Source organism: Chelonoidis abingdonii, chromosome 6 (assembly GCF_003597395.2).
Source record: "Chelonoidis abingdonii isolate Lonesome George chromosome 6, CheloAbing_2.0, whole genome shotgun sequence".
NCBI lineage: Eukaryota > Metazoa > Chordata > Testudines > Testudinidae > Chelonoidis > Chelonoidis abingdonii.
The window spans coordinates 124,243,854-124,258,611 of NC_133774.1; the positions used below are offsets into that span (position 1 = coordinate 124,243,854).

The window sequence follows — 14,758 nt, forward strand, 5'->3', positions numbered from 1 at the left end:
GGGGGGGGCCAGGGTGGAGGGCGGGGCGCAAGGTGGAAGTTTTGCCTAGGGCGTGAAATTTCCTTGCACCGGCCCTGTTTGAAGGTTAACAATAGGTGAATGTCCAGACCCTAATCCACTGAACACTCAAAGAAACAGGTTTGCTGTCCTAAGGTATGAGTGTACACACCTGCTTGGGTGATTCAGCACCTATCTTACTATCACAGGATTTAGATATATTTATGGTGAAATGAAGGGTACATTTATATTAAAGGTTCAAGAGTCAAAACATTGTGAATAAGGATAATGGAAACAAAAGGGTTACATACAAAACAAAATCGTAACACACTTTCTAGGATCTAAACTTAACAGGCTAACCTTCCATTTAAAGAAATCTTATCTCAACCAAGTCTTCTGCAACGTCTTCCATCCAGGAAAGCAGAGAGCTCATTTTCATGAATATAAACGTGCCATCCATTTACTTCCTTGATGCAGGCTAAAGTGGGGTCTTTTTCCATTCTACTTATAACCCCAAAGTTCATTGTTTTTACTCAGAGCCAGGATAATCGTTGTGGCTTATTTTCCTGCAGAGTTCACATCTCCATTGACTTTGCATGTAGAGAGGCCGCCATTGTGTTGGCTTACACTTACATGCAGAGAGACAGAGGAGCAAACATCTTTTCTCCAACAGAAAACTTGTCAACTCTGCCTTGATACAGACTTTAAAACCCATTTTCAGCATGTATACATAACTTCTTCCATTGAATCGCTACATACATTTCACAATAATATGAGTGGCCAATGTGACCCTGGCTTTCATTCAAGACCTCAGATGACACTTTTTGGTGAACCAGAATGTACAATCCCAGAATAAGGATATTCTTGTAATCCCCTTGCCAGCTGGGATTGAGGGGTTTTTGGATCACTCTCTCTATATACAAAAGTTAGACGTCTAACTATTCTGTCCTATGCTGATATAGGTCATCTTTATATTGGTATAACTGTGTGCACATTAGTATACCTCTATAACCATTTCATACAGAGATACAAGTAAAACCAGTACAAATACTATTTGAAGTCAAGCCCTTCAATCAAGCAAAGCACAGGGACATTCCCTTCTTTCCCACGCATATTTCACTGAAATGAATTCAATAATTTACCCTACCCTCCTTTCTTGCTCTTTAGCCCCCTTCTCTATTAGCTGCCACTAGGAAGCTTTTATACAGCTGCATTTGCTGACCCTCTCACCCAAACAAGTCTAGGTTAAATCCTCAAAGAGTTGTCAAGGAGCTTAGCTGGGGAAGTTCCTTTGTTGACTTCAGTGAATGCCACGCAGCTAAAACCCTACTCAAAGCTCTGAAAAAAGTGAGAGAGAGAGAGAGAGTGTGAGTGAGAGAGAGACGGAATGTCTAACATTCCCACCTGTACCACGGAATGATGTGATTTTGGATGCTGAGGGCTATCTTCATCAAGGCCATTCTGGGGCATGAAGATGGGTATGTATTTTTCCAAAAGAGATGTATTTGAGAATCATTTTACTTTTGCCCTTATCTTTGACTCTCTATGGCTGGGCTGAATGTCAGCCCTTCAATTGCTCTGTACTCAGTCTCACTTTTTACTGTATTTCTGAGTGTCTCTTATCACTCATCGTGGCATCTCAACCCTCTCTCTCTCTTATTCTGTACAAAATATCAAGTTACTTCTCACCACAAAATCTCTTCAGGGTCCCCCCCGCTTTGGCTCTGTAATGCATTTAGGGATAATACATAAAACTTGCTTACTAAATACTCCATAATAGATCTTTAAGCAGCATATTCTATTTTAATCCCTCTTTCGTTCTAGGCTCCCAATATCATGCCTATCACTGTGAGGTCTGAGTGTCCATTATGTTCTTCCCTAAATCCACATTGATGTTGATAATAACTCCTTGTTTACAGTGAAACAACACTATGTACTTAGATATGAAATACCTCGCACTAGAGACTGTGCCCGCCCAGTAGTTTTGTAATGATACAGCCCTGCACGCAACAGAGTCCTGATCCCGATGGTCGTCTACGGGCAGCAGCATAATGTTCGTAATATCGTCAACAGAACACCCAAACCAGATCCCAGTTAAGTTAATAAGAAGCTAGCAAAAAAGGTATTAGCTTCAGGCAGGTTATTGGATTTTTCTACATACAACATTGCACCACAGAACATAGATATATAACTAGCATTTTTGTGCTTCTGTATTTAATGTTTATTGCCCTTACCATTACACAACTAATCCTGTAAATGTGGTTATGACCATAAATTTAATTAAAAGTTAGCAGAGCATGGTATGAAGTCCTTGAAATGCTTGTTACATTTATATGAAGAAGATTTCTGTGCTGGTACAATACTTGATTAGGGTGGAGCCTAAAACAAAGAGCAACGTACACCTCTACCCCGATATAACGTTGTCCTCAGGAGCCAAAATATCTTACTGCGTTATAGGTGAAACTGCATTATATCAAACTTGCTTTGATCCACCGGAGTGCGCAGTCTTGCCCCCGCCCCCCCGGAGTGCTACTTTTCCCATCATATTCAAATTTGCATTATATCGGGTCATGTTATATCGGGGTAAAGGTGTATTATATTTTACCTACATTATTCATGATACTTTTGCTTTTGTTGAAAATATTTGTGTTTAGATAAAATCTCGCCTTCTCAAAGCCTAGATTTTATTCTGATTGACCCCTATAACGGAATCATGTTTTGCTTATAACATCACATTATGATGTCACAGAAATAACTGTGATATCACAAGTATTACATGACTTCACTATGAGGATCGATATAAAAAAAAAACTTTACAGTGATAGCCCCTTGGTTTACAAAGAAATACCTTTCTAATTATTCCAGCAGCTCCAGGAGACTCCATCCGAAAATATGGTAGGTACTGTACACATAGTTTCTGCCCCCAAGAGTTTACAATATAACTAGACATGACAAAGGCAATATTAACATCGCCATTGGTACAACTGAAGCAGAGAGATTAAGTGACTTATCCAAGTCACAAAGGAAGTCTGTGGCAGAGCCCGAGACTGAACTCAAATCTCTAGTCCCAGAGCAGTTTATTAACAAAGACATCATTCCTCCTTAGACCACAATTCCTCTCTTTAATCAATGAGCTAAAGTTACAAAGGAGATTCTAAAACAAGTGTGAACAAAAACCAGATTTATGTTTTAATGGAATATTTTGAAGTTTTCCCAAGTGATTACGTCCATCTTTAACGTAACCCTACTGACACTTCAAGATTCAGTTAATGTTCTTTTAGGGAACCTGTCCTACTTAAAATGCATTATTGGTTTTCCTCGTTATTAATGAGGGCCCAAAGAACTCATTCTTCCTGCTCAACAGAACTCTAGAGGACCGCTCACTTTTGGCCTCATGTCACATAAAGATGTAGTGCAGAGCAACACGTTTAAAGCAGCATCATTATTCTTTTAGATTTAGTTGTTTTCTACTACTTCTCTGAAGTTATCCTGAACGCTTTTTCCTCTCAGTCGCAGTATTGTTTCCACTGTTTAAACAGAAAAGAGGAGAATCCGAAGCCCTTAGTCAGCCAGAACTCCCATTGAAGTCAATGGGATTGTTACTGGGTGAAGACTGCAGAATACTGAACCCTGCAACCTTAACTGAATATCAAGGTTTGTTCAGATGATGAAATAGTCTAATTTTGAGAGGGCTTATCTGGAGTTACACTCTGACAAAGTGAAGCAAAAAAGAGGATACATTTTGCAGAGTATCACAAACTTCTCATTTAAAACATTGTTTAAAAAAACCCCTGCAGACTGTTATGCCATCATTTTGGACCCAAACTGCAGTACGATCTTTTTATTAGGATTACAGTCTTCAGGCACCAAATGAGACTGGAGCCCCTTTGTACTTGAAGCTGTGCAAACAACAGACAGTCCTGCCCTGAAGCGCTTACAATCTAAATAGAGAAGTCAGAAAAGCCATTATCTCCCTTTTACAGATGTCCTGAGGCACAGAAAGATTTAAGGCCCCTATTCAAAGGTATTCATTCCTCATGCAGTCCCACTGAAGTTGGATGGACTACACATATGATTGAAATTATGTATATGGTTAAGTACCTTGTTGAATTGGGGTCTAAAGATGGAATTTTCAGACGCAGTCCCACTGAAGTATCTGAGAGTTTTGTGACTGGTTTCAGGGGAAGCAAAGCTAGGTCCTTGCTAAGCCCTTATGACAATTCCACCCTAAGAATTCACCCAAAGCCACACTTAAAGTCTGTGACCTTGGGCAACTGAATGTGAACCCCAGTCCAATGCCTTAACCCCCAGATCACCCTTCTATCTGCCACCTCCTGACAGAGGTGAACGATCTGAACTTTCCATGCCAGCAAAAGAATCCAAGCAGAGGAAGGCAGATTTTCTATAGCTGTGATATATTTTCTTAATGCTGTTCGCTTATGATTTAGATGAATGTGAACTTTGCTAAACTGCATTTGTCTCGCTACAAAATTAATGAATGACTTATCCTTTGGAAGGATGGGGTGGAGTGACGTAGAATACTAATTTGCCATAGCAATACAGCCATGAAACATATACAACTCTTGATTCAAAAACACTTTTAGGAGAGAGCTTTTAAAACTCTTGAGATATTGAAAACAAGTATCAACCATTTTGGCACACTGGTAGATAGGAATTATATCAATTGAAGACCTACTGCATTTTTTAGCATATAGTCCAGGGGTGGACAAACTATGGTCACGTGTATGATCCGGCCCGCAAGCTATTTTAAGCTGGCCCACGAGCTGCACCCCACGGCTCGGCCCCACTACAGCGGTCTGGCCACGGCGCTGGGTCAGAGCCTCACCATGCGGCTCCCGGAAGCCATGGCATGGCCCTACTCCAGCTCCTACAAACTCCAACGGGAGCTGCAGGGACGGTGCCCGTGGATGGGGCAGTGTGCAGAGCTGCCTGGCCATGCCTCCACGTGGGAGCCAGAGAAGGGACACGCCACTGCTTCTGGGAGCCGCCTGAGGTAAGTGTCGCTCAGAGCTTGCACCCCCTGAGCCTCTCCCCATGCCCCAACCCCCGTCCCATTCTACTATGCTATGTTTACAGATGCAGCTGCACTGTTGTAAGATCTCCCATGCAGCCACTCTAAGCTGATAGGAGAGAGCTCTCCCGTTGACATAATTAAACCACCCCCAAAAAGGGGCAGTAGATATGCTGGCAGGAGAGCATTTTCCACCGACAAAGCAATGTCCACACTGGCGCTTCTGGCGGTGTAACTTATGTCAGCTAAGGGTGTGTTTTTTCATATCCCTGAGCAACATACATTTTACAGACAAGTGTAGACATAGCCAAAGTCCAGTTCTTCACTCACACAGTTTTTATCCCAGGATTAACTGAACCAACTTCAAGGGATTTACCCCTGATTTACACTAGTGTGGGAAGCAATCTGGGCCCAGTGTTTCTCAATTGTGGCCACTTTTCTTGTGGCCACAGTCTCCTGGGCTGTGATGGAGGGGCACAAAGCAGTGGCCCCTTTCCCAGGGCAGCCAGCAGCCCTGCCCCCCTCCAGAAACACAAACGCTGGAGGTGCATGCAGATGGTGAATTCCTCACTTTTCCAGGGGTAGAGGAGGCAGGCTTCAGCCACAGAGCTCTGGACTCCATCCACACAGTGGCAGGCTCTGGTTCCAGGCTTCAGCCCGAGGCCAACCACCCACGCCATCATCCCTGGGCCCCGCTGCCTCCCATTAATCTGTCCCAGGGCTTGCCAGGCCTCAGTACATTTTCTGGGAAAAATGATATTAAGAAACATACAAATATCACTTTTCACAGCAGAAGACTTACCAGCTAGCAAGTCTTAGGGGAAAGAGAACAAAACAAAAAAAGCCCAAGAAACAACAACAACAAAAAAAGACAAGAACATGTGAAGTCCCTTATTCGTGTTTTTATTCTGTTTAGGTCCAGTAAAGAACAACAACAAATGTAAATTATTTTTATTATTGAGTCTGAAAAACCCTACATAAATAAATGACAGTGCTCTGGACCTGTATATGTGCATGTTTATTTACTTTTTCTAAAGTTAATTAAGTATTTTAGGAAAAATTGTGAGCGTGGCCACCAGCAAGAGTTGGTAGCTGCACTCTGAGGCCACCAAAAAATTTGTTGTGAGAACTCCTGTGCTAAACAATCTGTTCCACCCTTTATTTAGCTGTAACACTGAGCCCTTTTCCCAGACCTGAAGAACACCTCCATGTTGAAAGTGTGTCTCTTTCACCAGCAGAAGTTGGTCCAATCAAAGATATTACCTCACCCACCTTGTCTCTAATATCTTGGAACCAATACGGCTACACACTGCAAATAACTTCTTATAACCTGGCAGGTGGCATAGCTGAGAACACACAGAGAATTCTGTATATTCATCTGGCAAAGGGAGCAGGATATTCTCAGTGCAGACTTCTTGACTTTGGAACTTATTCCCCCATTGTTCTGATAGCCCAACTTTGTTGACCTTCAAGGCCAGCTGCATAGTCTGTTTATCCAGCCTTTCTGCACGGTGTTGGGGTGAATTGGTTAAGTGGGAAGGGTTTAGTTCTTAGTGGGCTGTGGAGAAGTATTTTATTGATGGCAATGGGCTGAACTAAATCAAGATGCATGTGTATTTTTAAAGAAAATTGTCCATTCATCCAGATTTGCAGGACAAATCTATTCTTCAGTTATTTTATTGTGTACAATAAATTCCTCTCAAACCTCCAGTCATTTAATATTCTCACATGTAGTATTGCATCATGCAAATTAAGAAACATTCCATCAGTACAGACTGCTAGCAAAGAGACAGCCAACGTACCAGTAAAATTCATTAATTAATTAAAGAATCTTGGCAGCTTGAACTCAAGTACTACAAATGTGCAAATTGCTGGTCAGCTGAAGTCAGAGCGGCCTAGCTGCAAATGAACAGTTCAGCATGTTGAAATGTCAAAATCACAGCGACAATGGTAATAGTAGGGATAACAGTGGATGTTGCATTATGCATATTACAAAGGCATTTTATTTCCTGATGAAGCTTGCCACAAATACGGTATCTGTATAGCTTACTAATTCAGAGCTGTGTGTTCCTAACTGTAGGACTGACTTGCTTCAATGTTGGAAAGACAGACAAAAACTGGAATGAATTAATCCATCCCACTCCCGAAATATACATCAGCTTCTCAAGATTCTAAAGCAAGGTCTTCTCGGTGCTTCCGTTCCCAGGGGCATTTTTAACCACTTAAGGGGCGTGGTCTTATGTTCCTTGTACATGGAAGTGAGTGTGCAAAGAAAGCAGAATCAGACTCAAAATGTACACATACAGCTCTTATTAGTACTGAAGTTGCATATACATTGAGAAAGGGAAAAATCATCAGTTTATACAGAAACCTCCATGAACTACTGCTACTTATCTGTGCTATTAAAAGATACCTACATAGTTTAATTTACTTAAGAGCTCACGTGGGTCATCACGTAAAACAATCTTTGAGCAGGTGTTCTAAAGCTAATAGGAAATTTTTTTACTGTTTATCTCAAAATTGGGGAGGCAGAAGAATAGCTCAGTGGTTTGAGCATTAGCCTGCTAAACCCAGGGTTGTGAGTTCAGTCCTTGAGGGGGCCAATTAGGGATCTGGGGCAAAATCAGTACTTGGTCCTGCTAGCGAAGGCAGGGGGCTGGACTCAATGATCCTTCAGGATCCTTTCCAGCTCTATGAGATATAAATATATGGAGATATACCCATTATATCTGCATTAAAATTTCCAATTAGTACAGAAACAAAATCAGATAGGAGCTATCAAAGTAAGAAAAACAGGCTGACACAGCTGTGCAATGAAATTAAACAAAAAGCTCATCCATGCACTGACTTTTCAAGAATGTGCGCAATGAATGTTAAACAAATATCTTAAGTGTCCCAGTGCTTCATTCTCAGCTGTGTGTAGTGACTTAAAATATCATGAGCTAGTAAGATATGAATCAACTCGCACTCATTAAAAAAAAGTTAAGCAGCCTTATAGAGCTCCCAAGGCAGTTGAGTCAACACAATATAATTGTGGAAATGAAATAAATCCCTATCAGCTATGCAAAACCCTTGCAAAGCACTCACCAGACATGAATATCAATGGACATATCTGAGCTATGAGATAATGCTAGAATCCAGCATTTCATTACAATGCTGAAATGTTAATCGCATCTCAAAATAAAAACACTTCCATTTCACTAGCAGAATCAGGGAATTCATTCAAACAAGTTACTGCCTTAACATACATTTTCTGCGGTTGGTAAGTGATTATGGCTGAAAACCAACAAGGCTTAACACTGCTACTGCTCATTCTGGCCACTGATTAATTCCATTAAGTAACTCAAGTGGTTGCTCATACACAGTGGCTCTTAACCCTCCTACACAGACATCTGAATAACCTTCAAAAGTGACACACAAATGGGGGATGAAGTAGTGGGGGAAGTCTACGTTATAGGTGTGTTAAATTAAACTCTCAACATTTCAAATCTGCAACAAGTGTGCTTTGTTATTTCACAATGACCCAGGGATGGCATAATTTGCCAAGCAGATAAAGATAGTTTGGAACACTTGAGAGAAATAACCTAATTCGAAAAGCTCCCAAATTAGCATGGGTGCTACCGAGATTTCCCATCCGATAATTAACTCATTGCCTCCCAGTCACCTTTGTACCTACATGTACAAATATTATTCATCTGTTCCCAAGAGCCCCCTGGTATTTCGTGGAGAAGGACTGCTAAGAATTCCCACGGATTTCCATTTAAGACTTTTCGGAAGTTCAAAGGAAGCCGGGGCGCGGAGAAAAGAGTGAAGGGGTCCTGCTAGCTCAGCCCTTAAAAAGAGAGGCGAACTGAACTGGGATTTGCAGCTTCCCAGACAACAGAGTGGGATCCGCTCCTTGCAAACGCCAGTACTGAGCATGCAGAGGATGTGCGGGGACTTGAAAGGAGGAACTGCCGGGGGACCCCCAGCGGGAAGGCGCCGTAGGAGTGAACTCCACAGGATCCTTGCTGCATGGATTTCATTAGCTAACCTCCCCCACGGGCTACGCCCTCCAGCCCTTTAAAACACTAATAAAAATAGCTGGCTGGTGAGTGCCCGCAGCAGCCGCGAAACACGCCAGTGCACATTAATAACAGGGAGCGTTTGACATTCCGCACACATGGAGGGTTGAGGCACTGGCGGCTCCCCTCTCTCCACTGCATCAAGCCATGCCCCCGGCCCCACGCCTCTCAGCTCTGCTTCCCTGGGAAGCCCCCGACCGGATTCCTCCCCGCAACTGCCCCCCAGCCCTCTATCGACACTCAGCGATCGCCCTCCTATGGCCGAGCCGAGCAAACAAAAACTGCCCAAACAGAACCTCCCCTCGAGCCCAAACCGAATCAGCTTCCCCCAGCCGCAGGGAAACAGAGCCCCCAAGGGTGCCTGCCTGCCTGCCTTCCTCCAGCCCAGCCCAGCCCCACTCTCTCCCGCAGACCCCATTTGCACACAACCCCCTTTCCCCTTCCAGGCAGACCTGGAGGGCACAGCCAAATGCAGCCCGCGCAACTTCCTCTCGCTTAAGCCACGCAATCTTTGCACCCCAAAGCCCGGTGCTGTTTATTTCCCCCGACAAGACGGCCCCTGCGCTGCTCATGAACCCCTTACAAACACCCCGGAACACAACCCCTCCCCCACAGCCCCCCAATATCCAGCACCCCGCCACAACAACGGCCCCGCAATGCACAGCTTACAATACCCCCCACCCCCTGCGGCATGGAGTCCCGTGCCTCGCAATCCCTCCCCGCTTGCGTGAGGCTGCGAGCTGCGGCAGCCACCCTGGTCCAAGCCCAGCTCCCATCCTAGGGCACCTCGCCCCCCCACCCCGCCCGCGCACCCAGGGGGGCAACTTACCCGGGCTGCAGCGACCGCCCCGGCTCCGGCCCCCCGCGGCGAGGCTGCGGGCTGCAGCGCCAGAGGTGCCCCCGGAGGCTCCGGCTCCAGCCCAGCAGCTCCACCGGCGCTCCGGCTCCGGGAAGCCCTTCAGCGAACTGCGGCAGCCCCCTCCGCGCTGGGGGTGGGAGCGTCCCTCCCCCGCTCCCTCTCCCTCTCCCCCCCGCGCGGCGTGGCCCCCGCGGCCGCTCACCCTCTGCTGCCTCCTCCGGTCCCTCCTCCGCAGCTGCCCAGCCAGCAGCTTCGCTGCGCCCGCGGAGGGGAGCTGAGCTCTGGCTCTGCCGCCCGAGCACGCAGCAGCCGGGCTGAGGCCGCCACCCCGCTCTGGTTACAGCAGCCTTCTGGCCATTAGCCCGGCCGACCCCTCCAGGGGCTCGCAGTGGGGCAGAGCCGGGGGTGGGCTGGGCCTGAGGCTGGGAAGAGTGGCCATAACCCAGGCAAGTGGGGCCTCCTGGCTGCTAGTCCTGGTGGCAATGAGGGGTAGGGTGACCAGACAGCAAAGGTGAAAAATCTGGAGGGGGTTGGGGGTGTAATAGGAGCCTATATAAGAAAAAGACCCAAAAATGGGGACTGTCCCTATAAAATCAGGACATCTGGTCACCCTAAAGGGGAGATGCCTGGGCAAAGGTCAGGGTTGCCACTCAATGCTGGCGCTCAAGGGGAGAAGGCAAATTCATGCCCACGTGGCTGGGAAGTCTCAGGCCAGGGCTGCTGCAGGGTGGAAGAAAGTACATGTAGGTGTTAGATGTGTTTTAAACCTCAATCCTACCCTAGAGTCCTGATGACACAAGATCTTTGCCACAGGGAACGGTGCTCCCCCCTCTGTCTGCATCCAGCTGTTGGCTCTTGTTTTATAATTAGGATATGGCTAGGCTGTACCCCCCATATGAATATACTCACAGGTCTAGTCCACACAAGTGCACAGTACTGCAACTTCCCTGTCCCAACCCAATGGAGCAATCTGGGTGTGGTTACTCATACTGCAATCACACACTGCCCCAAAGAGCACCCTAATCCCACCCCACGCTTGCAGCACAGACTGACCCTTAGTCTTCTTTGGGACGCGGACCAGCTTTTTGTTCTGTGTTTGTACAGGGCCTAGCGTAGGGGGGTGCTCCTCTAGGGCTGAGGCTTTTAGGTACGAATACTAAATATACTAAATTGCAGTACGAGAATATATCGTGGGTGAGATTGATCCTGTAGGCCCAGACCTGAGGAAGCAGTAGTCGAACTGCACCACTTCTGAAGGCACCTTGACTCATACACCCCTCAAAGTAGCAGTTCCTCCCCTGCTTTCTTCTTGCTGTGGGGCACAGACTGGGAAGTTGTAATTTACTGCTGGGTCATACACATCTCTCCCCTCTCCCACCCCCATCCACCTGTGCTGGCAGTGAATGGGACAGGTAGAACCAAGCCTTACCCCTCTCTGCTCACCTGATTGCAGCAGGAAGTAAGCGGGCACACAGTCCCTGCCTACTCCCTTCTGCCTGGATCAAAGATCTGGATAGCTCACACAGGTTTATAAGAGGAAGTCTTACCCTCCCTTACTCCCTTGTATAGGTGGGCAGGCCAAGTTATGACATGTGCATAGGCCCATGAGGATCATGGACAAAAACAATGTTGGAGGAAGATAGAGGAGAAACATCAGATGTTTCCAACTGTCATGACTATATTACAAAGATTTGGTGTTTTTCTTAACACTGCAGTTGCTGGGATCATAGAATCTCAGTTTTCATAAAAAAAACCCACCAAGTAAAGTAGTAGTTTCTTATCCTTGCGGTTGGAGAGAAAAGCTTGATAACATGATGCAGGTGTGCCCTAAAGGCTTGGAAAGCAGAAGGTGAATAAAAAGAACTCAAAAGAAAAGTGTGACCTTTATAAGAGCTGAAGATGCTGCAACTCCAAAGACATTAACAGATATTTCTGAATCTTCAGTACAGCACCCCACCCCACCCCCATTTTACTGCCCCAGTACTGGATTAGATTAAATTGTACAAGTGCAACATCGAGTTTTGTTTTATTAGCAGAAGCAATATAGCAAGTAATCCTGATGCTGTTTCAATATTTTACTTCTTACAGCAGGGAAGCGTTTAATTAGTATTAGTGAAGCAGGGCACAGATAATACACCACAGAGGAAATCAAGTGATATTTCATCACACATATTTCAAATGAGTTCTGCCTGTTGTTTTTAATTTGCATTTTTAACAGTTACAACAGAAGAAGAAAATGATGTCTTAAAATTTTGGTTTTAAAGATGCGTTTTGTTAATATTATACGCCTTGCTTGCAGAGATTCAGATAACTGCTGTAGCTGACGCTAAAGGCATGAAGAAGAAGAGATGACTCTTTGCCAGATAAGACTGTAACCAATGCTAACTTTTTTTTGGAAGGCAAATGAGAATTTTGCCTGACAAGTGAATGAGGACATCAATGCACATTGTCCCAAAAGTGCCTTGGAAGGTAAGAAGAATATATAATGTCTGCAAAATTAGTCCAGTGGTCAGCAAGGGCAGATTTTTTTTCTTAAGTGACTTTTTTTTCACAGAAGCCTCATGCTTACTTTTGGTCCTTCAGGGTTTTGGAAGAGATGTAGCACTATCCCTGCTATTGTTCCCCCTTAAATCAGTGGGCATTTTACAGGCGCAGATAATGCTGATTTGCAAGAAACGTTGGCTTTCCTCATTCCTGTATGCTTTTGGAAAGGGATCTTGAGACCCCCATCCTGCACTTGGCGAGAGAGAGGCTGGGGGCAGTCCTATGGAGCATCTGCCTGAATGCCCTGGAAGCGCATCCTCTGCGGAGGTCTCCAAACATGGAGGATTTTCTTATGGATATTGGGATATCAGCAAATCACGCCTACCTGCCCAATGTATAGGGACGGGGAAAATCCCATTTTGCTTCTGACACAATACTCCCATTGAAGTGCCCCAAATTAAAAGTAGCATGGCTTTTTGCAGCTTTTCCCACAGAAGGGATGACTCAGCCCTGAGTAAGGACTGTAGGATTTAGCGCATTTTCAATAACATCACACGCTCAGGCAGAGGTGATACGTGGGGGGCAACATGTGGGATCAGATACTCTCCCATGCCTGCTGCTTGGCATAGACTGAGCATGCATAGTAACACTGCTGAAGCCAGCTGCCCTCACTGCCCCCGTGAATGGGCACACACATACTGTAGGCAGGTCTGGGTCATCTCTGCTCTTAGGGAAATCAGATCACAGTAGATCTTGGACATCCTAAGTCAATGGGAACTACAGCTACAAAACCTCCATTAGTTCTATGAGAAGAAAGGGCTTCCTTTTAAACACATAACAGTGCTTACTTCTACTCACTTTCTCTCTGCCACATCAGCTGATCTAGGTCATAATCTGCCTGTCAACAGCTGTGGCCTGGCCATTGGTAGAAACAGAACTGGAACATTTACTGACTTAGTAAAATGATTTCCTCAGCTTGGGCAGGGTGAAAGACAGAGGAAGGAATGGCAACGGAAGTGAGAAAGGGGCCAAGCTAGGGTGCCCAGATGTCCCAATAAAATTGGGACCATCCCAATATTTGGGTGGTTGTTTCATGTCCCGACTAATCTTTGGTTGGGATGCAACTTGTTCCCCATATTTTGCTCCACCGGCAACTCAGCTTTTTTTTTTTCCCCCCCCTCCACCAGCAGATCCCTCCCCCCACCCCAATGTGTCCCAATATTTTCTTCATCTCATCTGGTCACCTTAGGCAAAGTAGAAGTGATATCCCTCCTCCATCCTGGCAGTCATTGGCTCACACTGCCATGCCACAAGATTGAAATCTTGACATGACTATGAGCCCCCCCTTCAGTAACAATGGAAACATTTAGTGATACCACAGTGTCTAGTTTCAGTGAAGAACATTTTGTTCACATGTACAATGATTACACCAAGACTGTACCTTCAGTTTTGAACAATTCTGCTGGGCAGGCAGGCATGCCCTTAAAATGGGGAATATGTTGGGAACATCTCAAAGGAAAAAATTCTTTCAGTACAACTATTGTAGGGCCCAGTATTGGGCTGAATACCCAAGGATGGGAAAATGCCCTATTTATGACTCATGTGGTCATGGAAGGCCCTGTATGCTCTGGACTAGTGTGCAGGGCAGCACTGTTCTGCTGTCTTCGTAGTAGCCAGGGAAGTGCCCTAGTGCAAGAGTGCATTTCCAGTCAGGTTTGAGGAAGAGTGGATCTCAGAGACCTATATGGGAGAGGGTGCACACCACACCCACAAAGGCTGCTGCATCCTTGACTGTAATCGAGTAGCTGTAGTGATCTGTTGTAATGATGGGGCGTTGAGTCTCGGTTTACTTCTCAGTAAGGAGTAGGGACCTCTTTTCTCATGTCTTCTCCCATTACAAAAGGAAAGGAAACATGGCAATGAAATGTGATGCCTTATCTGTTTGTCTCCATCCTCAATTTTCAGGAAGAAGAGGAACAGGTTTTTCTTGTAATGCAGATTAAAAGTCTTAAATTAGCTGCCAGAAAGTTGGCAATTAGAATCTCCCCACCCCCCACAAGCTCAAACTGATATGGTGATAATTTGAGTGAAGGAACACACAGTTTTGCAGTGCTATGGATATGAAAGGAAAATGGAACTCCTGAGTGTTCTCTGTGCATTCCCTAAGAACCCAATGAAGTCAGTGATCCAGTCAGTCAGTTAGCATAAGTGCTGGGAGATAGCTGGAGGTCACATTCATAAGTGCTTTATATTCAACACAAGTGTAGACTGCTTAATATTACAGAGAAACGTTATGGTCTGATGGATACAGAACAGGTGTGG

At 45.3% G+C, this 14,758-nt stretch overlaps 1 protein-coding gene across 5 annotated transcripts in view; it reads right to left on the reverse strand.

Annotated features, from left to right (window-relative positions):
* Positions 1–14,758, reverse strand: part of PALM2AKAP2 (PALM2 and AKAP2 fusion) — a 445,812-nt gene that overhangs the window by 146,789 nt on the left and 284,265 nt on the right. The window contains exon 1 of one of the 5 annotated variants that reach the window (XM_032763575.2): positions 9,923–10,091. The exons of the other annotated variants lie outside the window; for them this stretch is intronic. The gene's annotated coding sequence lies outside the window, so the exon portion shown is untranslated. Of the gene's footprint in view, positions 1–9,922; positions 10,092–14,758 lie in introns of those variants that run through there. 5 annotated transcript variants of the gene reach the window in all.